Below are 11,097 nucleotides of genomic sequence, written 5' to 3'. Positions count from 1 at the left end.
CATGTAGAGTGATTTAGTTTTCCACCTGCTAAAGTTTCAAAAACCTCCCCAAGCCAAACCGTCAGCTGCTGACCAAGCATGCAGGAACAGAGCTTGTGGCTGGGACTATGCAGATCCAAATTATACTAGCAAGGAAAATAAATGCATCAAATGTCATATGGCTTCATAGTGGATGGAGATGTAGCAAATAATTCTAACATGAACCCTGGAAGAGAGCAGTAGCATAAAGAATGAGCTCCACTTCCACTGACTTGTACGAGCCAAATTCAGAAAGAGCATCACTAAGAGCTGTGGGGTTATATTGATGCCATTATATCAGAAATTTTACAGTTATGAAACAGATGGGAATAAAATGAGAATCAGTAGGGTGGGAGGTATTACAGTAGAGGGACATGAATGGAGTAATTAACTTCTGTCGGCTACTGAGGAGGCCTCATGGTAAAAGGACCCACACAGTGTTTGCAAAGATGGACCCTGGAATCAAGCCAGCTCAGTTTAGAATGTTGACTTTGACCTCATTGGTTGTAACTTGACCTCCCCAGCTCTCAGCTTCCTCATCTGAAAAGTGGAAATAATAATAATGCCAGTTCATAGGGTTGACACACACACCTGCCGATAATTCACCCGTCTTAGTAATAGCACGCAACAAAAGTTAAACTCCTCTTATTATTACCCTGGAGCCAACACTGAAGAGGTTCAATCCTTTTCAGTTTGAGAGGAACAGCACAAGATGAGGTCAGGAAGGTAATGCATCTGACACACTGAGAACAAGTCCCAGAGACAGTCTATGGGCTGTTTTTATTGGTGCAGATGAGCTAAGTGCAGATCTGAGGGTAAGCAGCTAGGAATGTAAAATAGGGCAGTTTTTTTCCTTATTGAAAACTGTATACATTTTTAAAACAAAAACTAGAGTTTGTAATTTTACAGCTTTTAATATACACTTGCTAGATTTTTATTGCATTTTATAATAATAATAATTATAAAAATTAGAAATAATACAACTTATTCTTTGTTCTGGTAGTTTCAGAAAAATGTAACCCAGTGGGGCTGGATACGACTCTTTGTGGAAAGGCAAGCTAGGGCCATGTTGTGAAGACCCTTGAATACCTGACAGAGATGGTACTTTGTGGAAGGAAACAGGACTAGTAGACACTGTTATCTGAGAGTTGTGTGCACATAGAGGAAAGGACTCTAAATGTTCTTAATATAATTCTGTTCTTTCCTGCTTTTCTTAGCCTCTTCCTATGCAGTTCAGGCTGGCCTAAAATTCACACTCACCCTGCCTCATCTTCTGAGTTCTGAGATAACACACACACATGTTTGAGCATACCGACGTTTTTCCTTGGTGTTTGTGATTAAGAGCAAAGTCAGAACTGAGAAGTGTTTCACCAAGATAACTGTGATAAAGAGTCTGGCTAAGCAAAGGAATTCGTACTCACTAAAATAATAATAATTAAAAAAAAGTTAGAAACACGTGCACACATGCTTTGTGAATAGTAAAGCATATTTCTTTCCCGGACACCTTCTAATGCCTAAACAAACAAGAATTTCTGATTCCCTAGTTTAGATCACGTCCTCTGCCTTCTGTTATAGTCCTTAAACCGTGCAGGGAGGGAGAAAATAATCTGGTGTGTTGTTTTGTTTTTGAGACAGGGTCTTACTCGTTCTGTGTCCCTTGCTAAGGCTCAAAGTCCTGGGAGATCTCCTTGTCTGCTCAGCCTCCCCAGTGCTGGATTATTTCCGGCATGGGCAATATAACTGTTCAGCTCTTCCCTTGGGGAGGAGTTTGACAGTTCCCAGTGCAAGGCTTCCTGAGGACCCCACTTGGCCTAACCCAGGCTCAGGGAGACAGACACCAGTCCAGGTCAGGTCCGTCCAGCCACAACTTCTGATAAAGCCCAGACCTCAGGCTGAGGCAAGGTGGGCTGCACCATCGTCCTCGGGCCATTGGTCAGGGCGGTCTCCTCAGCTGGTACGGTGTGAAGAAGCCAGGCTGGCAGACCCAGGGCGCCGGGAGCAGCTCCTGGGGCCTCCGGAGTCCCGCCCTAAGGGCCCAGCGCGACCCGAGCGACCTTCCCGTTCCCGCCCCCGGACTCGGCCCGGTTGGCTGCAGGCCTCACCCGGGTGTGGCCGCCGCTGCTCCGCAGAGCCTCGCGACTAGGTGCGTGCACCGGGGCTGTGGGCGACCGGCTTCTCCTGGGAGGCGGGTGGGCGGGCGAGGCCAGCAGGCCTGGCTACTAATGGGCTTCCTGAGGGCTGCAGAGCCACCAGCTGAGGCCTGGGACTGCCTCCAGTCACACTGAAACCCTGAGGCAGAGCCCCGAAGCTGCTGTCTGTCACTCGCAGCCCTGCCCTGCACCTCATCTGCCTAGGAGCTGCCTTCAGCCCCTATCTGAATGTTCTCTAGTCTACTGAGCTGCAAGGAGGCTTTATGGGGCAGGGTGCTGGTGCTTTGGGGATTTCTTTCACTTTCTACCTCATTCTTTCAATTCAGCGCGAAGAGCTCGCTTTTTGAGTTGCCAGTGTCTGACTTGTAGCACCTAATGGTGCTACAATAGCTCTCAATAACTAACAAACGACTATGAGGTAGAATCGAATGAATTAAGTGGGCAAACATTGGAAACAGCAGCGTGAACAAATACATGACCAGCACAGTGGATATGAAGTGCAGACAGCGGTCTTTCAACTCTGTTTTCTCGGAATTAAGTGAGAGAAGTGGTTCTATGTAGTTGTTAAATAATCACCAGACTTCCGCGCCCTGTTTTCTACCTTTACTTGGATTTGAATATATGCGTTTGCTTAAAACAAAACATAAGTGAACTGTTTCTTGCTTGTAATTTGTTCTCCCCTGCTTTTTTTTTTGAGGCATCATTGTCACTGTAATATTTAATGTATTTCCACAGTGCAAAGGTACTTCTAAAGGCCGAACCATGTCACTGACTTGTGTGTAAAACCAGATATTTTCTTTGAGGACGAGACTATGAACAATGCTTGTTTTCCTTAGACAAGGACTGGTTGAGTTGTAGGTGAATGAAGAAAGCTAATTATGTACTAGTGGGAAAAAAGTAATTTATATTTGTGCACGTACAGTTGGTCACTGCTGCAGTTCTGTTTCCTAGACCCCAGGTTCCACAAAAACCAGTTGACCTTGAGTTTGTCATTTGATCTCTCTCTCTCTCTCTCTCTCTCTCTCTCTCTCTCTCTCTCTGTGTGTGTGTGTGTGTGTGTGTGTTTCTGTGTGTATGCACATGTGTGCATGAGCCTATGGAGCCAATAGTCAACATCACGTGTCTTCAAGGGTTTTCTTCCCTAAACTATTGAGACAGCACATCTCCATGAACCCCGAGATCACTGATTCAGCTAGATCAGTTGGCCAGTGAGGTCCAGGAATCCACTTGTCTCCACCCTGCCAGTGCTGGGGTCATATCCATGCACCACTGCACCTGACTTTGACGTGGGTGTTAGGTCCTTATGTTTGCATGGTAAGCACTTTACAAAATGAACCATTGTCCCATCACTAGCTTTTACTTTTTCAATCTCTAAAATGATGTCACTTAGCTAAATTCCTCCCGAGTTAAATTTCTTGCACATTCTTTGATCGAGGGTGAAGTTTTGAATTATTTCATGGAATTCTACATACTTCCTCTGTTCTGCTTGGGATTCTGTGAGTCTTTACATGCTTCTTTGTCTGCAGATACAGCTCACTTGCTTTCTTTACCACACTTGCAAGCAGAGCCTGAGACCTTCAGTTGGTAGAGAAAAGAAGTCAATATTTTCTCCTATACTGTTACAGGCTCCCAGTCTGGGTCTCAGTTGTTTCCAGTCAATGCCGTCAGATAATCCCATGATTTCCAGAAAATTGTTTCATTATGAATTTTTATCATAGATCACAACATTTTAGAGCTGGAAGGACCTTGGATATTTTTAGAGGACACTTAAAAGGGCATTTTATTTAAATATTAATATATTTCTTTGTGCACTATGTCTAACAAACACACAATCCCAGAATAAAATCGCGGTTACCTGTTTATTTCAAGTTTATCTGGTGATATAGAGTAAATGTTTCACTTGGAGAAAAAAAGCTGACTTTCTTAGGCTCTTTTCCCAAGAAACATGTGTCATTCAGAGATGAAATGTTCAAGGCTGATGTGTATAGTTCTCTGACCACACACTTTACTGTCCATTTAAACGTCCTACTTATATTGCCCCATTTAATACTTACTATAAACCGAAGACCAAGGTACAACTGAAACTCCTTTGACCTTACTAACAACTCTGATGACCTGAATTAAATTTACCCTGGTGTGGGTAAAATCTGCAAGTTGTCCTCTGATTTCCACATATGCACTATAGTGTGCCTGTGTGTGTATGTGTGTGTATGTGTGCGCATGCGTGCTCACACACCCACACAATGGAATAAGATTGCCAGCCAGGTTTGGTGACACACACTTGCAATTCCAGCATTGGAGAGGCTTAGGCAGGAGGACTGCTCTGAGTTTAAGGGCAGCCTAGGCTACCCGGTGAGATATTGTCTCAAAAACAAAACAAAAAACCTAAACAAAAATGTTTGAATTCCACTATGATTCCATACATCAAACCTAAATACTGGTGTATCCTAATAATTTTACTGATTTAGGGAATTTAAAGTAGGTGACACTGAGGGTTGTCATCAGTGAACAACTTAAGGGCATTGCACCTTGACTAAAAACTGTGTGTGTGTGCACGCGCATGTGCATGTGTGCACAAGCGTGAACTTGTTAGCTTTGTGTCTTTGGTGAGGGGTTGCTTGCCAACACCCTAATAGGGAACACTGGGAATGCAAGATGGGCTTGCAGGACTCTTATAATTAATTGATGAGAGCAAAAAAGTAGCTATAAAATAAGTGGAAATTTATTTTGCTTCCTTTTGTCTGCCAGGGTTAGCCTCACGGAAGGCAGAGACCAATGGCAGCTGCCTGAAGTCTGAGAGCCCATGCCAGTTTGATTTAGCTCAGGAGGCTAGTGTTTTCTGCCCTGGAGGCTGATATGATGGAATAGACTTTCCTTTTGCTCACAGTATTATGAAAAAATTTAAAGCAAAAACTTTTATTACTAGCCCTGGAGCTAGAGCTCTAAAATGTACTTTCTCTCCCCCACTTCCACTTTTCCTAAACCACTTAGCTTTTAAAAATAAATAATCCATTCATGTGCTTGCAATTGTTGGATTATTAGTCTGTTCTCTTCATTTCTGCCTGCTTCTTCCTCCCTCATTTCTTCTTTTTTCTCTGTCCCTTCTCCCTTCCCTCATTTTATTTTCTTCTACCCTTCCTGTTTTGTTTTAACACAATTTTCCACTCTGTACTTCAGTTGCTCAGGAACTCAGTATGTAGCCAAATTTGCCTTCAAAATTACTGCAACTCTTGCCTCTCAGCTTCCCAAATGGTGGGGTTATAGGTGTGAGCCACCCCATTCAGCACTGGGTTCGTCTCTGTAATATAGTAAAGTAGTGCTTCTTTTTTGTTACTGTTTTATTAGCAAATATTGATATCTCAGCAGTTTACTGACTATATGCTATCGCCAGATAAAGAATAGAGCACCAAATTTGAGCAAGAGCGTTAACTATCACATATTTACCTACACCAAATGGCAATGCAGGGTAGGTGTAGTTGCATACCTGTGTTTTCAGGGTTCCCTGGGGCATACTGGATATCTCCTGTGTGTTCCAAAGTTGCCTTCGCTGGAAAGCTTTGTGTTCACTTAAGAGGCACTGCCACAATGAATAAGGTAAAGAGATGGAGGAAGATTCTGGATTTCAACTTTGGACCTCTACAGGAATGTACATGCAAACATACACATTCAAACAAAACACCTATACCACACAGATACAAACAAAAAAATTCTTTATTTAATTTTTAATGCTGATATGGATTCAAGGACCATAAGAGTTTCTGGTTTCCCTGGGTCTCCCCACTATATGGATGAATTTACATGAATGACTGTTTCCTTTGGGTCCTCCTCAGAGTCAGACTGAGGGCAGTACAGAGTTACACTTGTCTTTCTATTTCCCAACTGAGTTTTATATTGTTCAACGCCCTGCTTGTAGATACTTGCTAAGTAGTAAAGGTTAGTAGATTCATTTAACTGAAAATCATCATGTTCAGTATATTTTAAAAGGTCTTTAATGATCCAGAGATTAAGAAGCAGACCATTCTCTTAATACTTGATATCCAAGTCTTCACATACTATACATGTGACAAGCAGTATTGCAGGTGTATTTTACCTTAAGAGAATTCAGTACTGCTTTGACTTTATTCACAATATCTACCATTGAAAGATTGTTCACTTGATAAAATAGTTATCAGCATGTTTGTTCAATTCATAAAAGAGTTGTCTTCCTTGCTAAAGATCAAGTCATGAATGTTTTATACTGGAGACCCTCCTCTTGCACTGAAAGTATCTCATGATTTTCATAGACTCTAAATCCCACCTTTCAGGGTCTTCCAGTGCTGGTGCTAGGAACCTTCCAGCACTGACCCTCTCCCTAGAGTTCTTGACTCTGCTGCTTTAGTTTCTTCCTTGACATGGTTGACAGAGTTAGAGGGAACATACAGCAAAAAGTTCCAAGGCAAAGCAAGGCTCTATGATAATAAATGTTGCCATGGACTAAAAGGCAGAAGGTTGTGAATCAATTACTGCCATCCATAGGAACTGAGACAAAGTGTAGGCACCTTAATTTTAAAGTTTAACTTATACAAGAAAGATACAGAGTATCCAGCTGCATCTACTTTGAATTGTTCCTGTAGCAACCAAATGCAAAGGTGTTCTTTGTCTGTAAGGTACTATGCTGATACATTCTTTTCTACAAAGAGCTGGATACTATTACACCAACTCATACTGTGTTGGTCTTTTCCCTTGTTAGCATTTTGTCATAGACTTTACCAAATGTTCTGAAAAATTTCTTCTAATAAAATAAAATTTCTCCCTTTTCTTTTTTATCTGTTTCTTCCTTCCTGTCACTCTTCACTCGGTGCAAAACCTTCCAATTACTTTTCAACCTCTCTGTCAGCATCCATACCTCAGATATTCTTTTATTTGTTTACAAACAGAAAAATACAAGAAGAGTCTTCAGTTTTGTTGTCATTAGAAGAGCAGTTATCTAGAAGAGGAAATTAGTTCCTTCCCTGTGTTCTAAATAAGCCTTTACTGTGTTTTTACTGGTCTCTCTCTGCTACACTTTCCCCACTTCTTATTCCTTTGTACCACCCCCTTTTCTCCACTCCAATCCTTAAGTTTCTCTTTGTTTTTGATTTATTTAATTTAATTTTTTTTTGCTTCATTTTGGTTTGTTTTTAAGGCGTCTCCTTGGATATCCCAGACTGGGCTCAAACCTGCAATCTTCCTGTCTCTGTTTCCCTAGTATTAGGATTACAGGCTTGAGTCACCATGTCCAGTAGTTTCACTTTCTCTTGATGACATTTAGGAACACCCAAGTCTTCAGCCTTTCTTCCTTCACTGGCTCTGACATAAGGATTAGAGAACTTCAAAACTCCACCTAAAATACCATATACAGTTATTAGTCAAGTCTGTCTTTCTTTTTACTCCTCCTTGCTCTGTCAAACAGATGTGCCGTTTTAGACTGGAGATCTGTTGGAGGGTGGCAGCAGCAGCCTCCACCAATGCCCTCACAGCATAGGTGCAACCACCTGTGTTCTCCCGGAATATTCACTAATTTTATAAGAATTATATTCACTAATGGAATCTTCATTTGCCAATTTATGCAATACAAAAGCCTCAAAAGTATTATATGCTTTATTTTCCATATTTACCTATTATTAAATCCTGCCCACTATACTTCTAAAAATATCTCAAACTTACCTTTGTTTCATGTGGCCCCCAGCAACAGGATCTCCCATGTCCTCCTGACTCTGGCTCTATCCAGTTCTTCTAAAACATTCTTACTATGGTTACTTTCTTTTTTAAAAAGTCCAGTCATATTTCTTCTTATAAGAAATTTTAAGAGCCAGGTAAAAGGCACACACCCATATAATCCCAACACTTAGAAGGCTAAGGCAGGAGGATCTCAAGTTGGAGTCCAGCCTAGGCTACATAGAAAAATGTGTGTCAAGAAACTAGAAAGTGAATGGGGGTGGGTAACAAAGGAATAGCTTGGCATCCAGGCATCATTTGTTTCTGAGTGGTACACATCTCCTCTGCAGCTGTACTGGACCTCCATCATTCTAGAAATGATGTGTCCATGTTCACCCACCTCTTTCACCTTGCTTTTGCGATTCTCTTTGCTTGGAATACCTTTTTTTCTTTCCTCTGAGTCTTCAGGCCTTAAAACACAGTTTAAAAATCCAACCATTCTATGAGATCTTTCTAAATTCCAGCCACATCTCCTTCCTGGGAGAATAAGTGGCCACTATTCCTACATCTTTCACATCACTCTGTGATCATGGGTTGTGCGCATTCAGACTCCAGTCCTCATGCGTGCAGCAAGAACTTTCCAAAGCAAAGGCCATTACGTTAGATCCAGAGCCATAGCATACTGTTAACAGATATAAACTATATGAGAGGAATATTTATAATTCCTTAAGAATCATCTAGGAGGCAGACCTCCAGGCACACCTGTGAGAAATGATGTAGATTAGGTTAATTTAGGTAGAATACATACCAAAGCTGTGGGCTGCCCCATTCCTTGGGCTGGAGTAACTATTTACCTCAAGCTACCCTATTTTATAAATTTCCATTCCATGATGGACTGTGAGTAAAAATAAATCCCTCCTTTATTTGAAATTCTCACAACAACAGGAAAAATAACAAATACATACATGATTAGCAGATATCCGATTTTTTGTGTATGTATAGAGGTGTTAATGCAATATGTGTGTTGTGGGTTCTTGTGAGTGTCGAGGTGAATGCAGAGGTCATATATTGAGATCGAATGTTTTCCTCAGTGACTCTATCTTTGTTTCTGAGACAGGGTCTCTAACTGAGCCAGGGGCTCACTGACTTGACTAGACTAACCAGCAACTACCCATGACTCCTCTTGTCTCTGCCTCTCCACCAATGGGATAATGGGCATGTGACATCATTTGTGGCTTTTTACATTAGTGTTGGCATTCTGATCTCTGGTCCTCTTCACTATAGTTGCTTTGGGATTGCTCCAAATGGTTGATACATCCTTCACCAAGACCAGGGCTCCAAGAACTTCACACTTTTCAATGGACTGTGTGTTAGACTCATCTTCCTTCAGCTTTTCCCAATTGCCATTTCCATGTTCCTACCTGCACATGGCTCTGGTGGCGCTGGTCCAAGTGAATAAATCTTGATTGTGACTCTGGATTTGCCCATTTCTTTAATCTTACAATGTTGGTTTGTCCTTTGGTTCTCTGATTAACCAGAGAAAATTGTTGGTTTTCAGTTTGTTTGTTTCTATTTGTTGTGGTAAGGACAGGAACAGTGACTTGCAAGTTTTTTATATTGCAGCTGAAAGTGGAGATATAGGCAACGCTGAGTTTAAGTTTCTTTTTTATCCTCATGAGATATTTATTCTCATTCTTGACTTCTGATTTCTCTTCTCTACTTTTCATGTTAACATTATGCAAGTGTGGCAGAACCTTTTGCTAAAGATTCTTTTTTCTTTTTGGAATTAACTACTTTTAATACATGATAAGTGTTCATTATGTATATATCCAGTTTAGGGCTTTAAACATTTAAAATTTTCTGGTGCTGGAGACATGTCTCAGTGGTTAAGAGTACTTGCTGCTCTTGCAGAAGACTGAAGTTTGATTTCCAGCACCGTTTCCAGGACCCACATTGAGTGACTCATAACCACAAGTAACTATAGTTCCAGAGGATCACCTATATGCATGTGTGCATGTGCAAGTGCCACACACACACACACACACACACACACACACACACAAATAATGTCTTTTTTCCTTGTCTTTGTTTAGCCACGTGACTTGGAATCTTTTTTATTTTATTTTTGTTTTTATTTTATTTTTTTTAAAAACTATCTTTTTTCATGTTACATACCCATCCCAGTTCCTACTCCTTCCCCTCCTCCTGTTCCCTCTACCTTCCCCTCTCACCTCCATCCACTCCTCAGAGAGGGTAAGGCACGTTGCTTTGAGAAAGGTCCAAGGCCCTCCCTACTATATCTAGGTTTAGCAAGGTATTCCTCCAAAGAGAATAGGTTCCAAAAAGCCAGTACATGCAGTAGGGCTAAATCCTGGTGCCACTGTCAGTGGGCCCACAGTCTGCCCCAGTCACAGAACTGTCACCCACATTCAGAAGATCTAGTTTGAATGTGGAGGGGAGAAGAGGGGAGAAGAGAAGAGGGGAAGAGAACTTGAGGGAACTGGATAGTCAAGATGGAGGAAGGACAAAGATGGAGAGCAAGGAAAGAGATATTTTGATTGATGGAGTCATTATGGGATTAGCAAGAAACTTGGCACTAGAGAAATTCCCAGGAATCCACAAAGATGACTCCAGTTAAGACCCTAAGCAATAATGGAGAGGGGGCCCGAAGTGGCCTTGCCCTGTAGTCAGATTGATGACTATCTTACATGTCACCATAGAACCTTCATCCAGCAACTGATGGAAAAAGAGGCAGAGACCCACAGCAGAGCACAGGGCTGAGCTCCTAAAATCTAAAGAGTGGGAGGAGTGAGAATATGAGCAAAGAGGTCAAGACCATGATGGGGACACCCACTGAAACAGTTTACCTGAGCTAACCGGAGCTCACCAACTCCAGCCTGACACGGAAGGAACCAGCATAGGACCAAACTAAAAATACGTTTACATATTTAACAATTTCTCTTGAGAAATAACAGGAAGACAAAAGAAAAGCAATATTAAAATTGCCAATACTTTTTTTAGGGTTTCTCTGTAGCTTTGGAACCTGTCCTGGAACTAGCTCTTGTAGACCAGGCTGGCCTTGAACTCACAGAGATCACCAGCCTCTGCCCCCAAGTGCTGGGATTAAAGGCGTGCGCCACCACCGCCCAGCAAAATAGGCAATACTTTTATATTTTCTACATTGTATAATTTAAGGTGGACTATTAATAGCTTGATGCTTATAAATTCCTCGATCCTCATTTGTTAATATGTT

General features: G+C 41.6%; 1 protein-coding gene across 2 annotated transcripts in view; it reads left to right on the top strand.

Annotated features, from left to right (window-relative positions):
* The first annotated feature begins 1,754 nt into the window (after window positions 1-1,754).
* The window catches only part of Cpq (carboxypeptidase Q), a 357,049-nt gene continuing 347,706 nt past the window's right edge, over window positions 1,755-11,097 (top strand). For both annotated transcript variants that reach the window (XM_041637438.1, XM_041637441.1), the window contains exon 1: window positions 1,755-2,161. The gene's annotated coding sequence lies outside the window, so the exon portion shown is untranslated. The remainder of the gene's footprint in view (window positions 2,162-11,097) is intronic.

Source organism: Microtus oregoni, unplaced genomic scaffold (assembly GCF_018167655.1).
Source record: "Microtus oregoni isolate MIOR12 unplaced genomic scaffold, Mior012 000053F_ref0000044, whole genome shotgun sequence".
Lineage (NCBI taxonomy): Eukaryota > Metazoa > Chordata > Mammalia > Rodentia > Cricetidae > Microtus > Microtus oregoni.
Note: the sequence above shows the minus strand (reverse complement) of the source record. Positions and strands in the feature narration are given on the sequence as shown.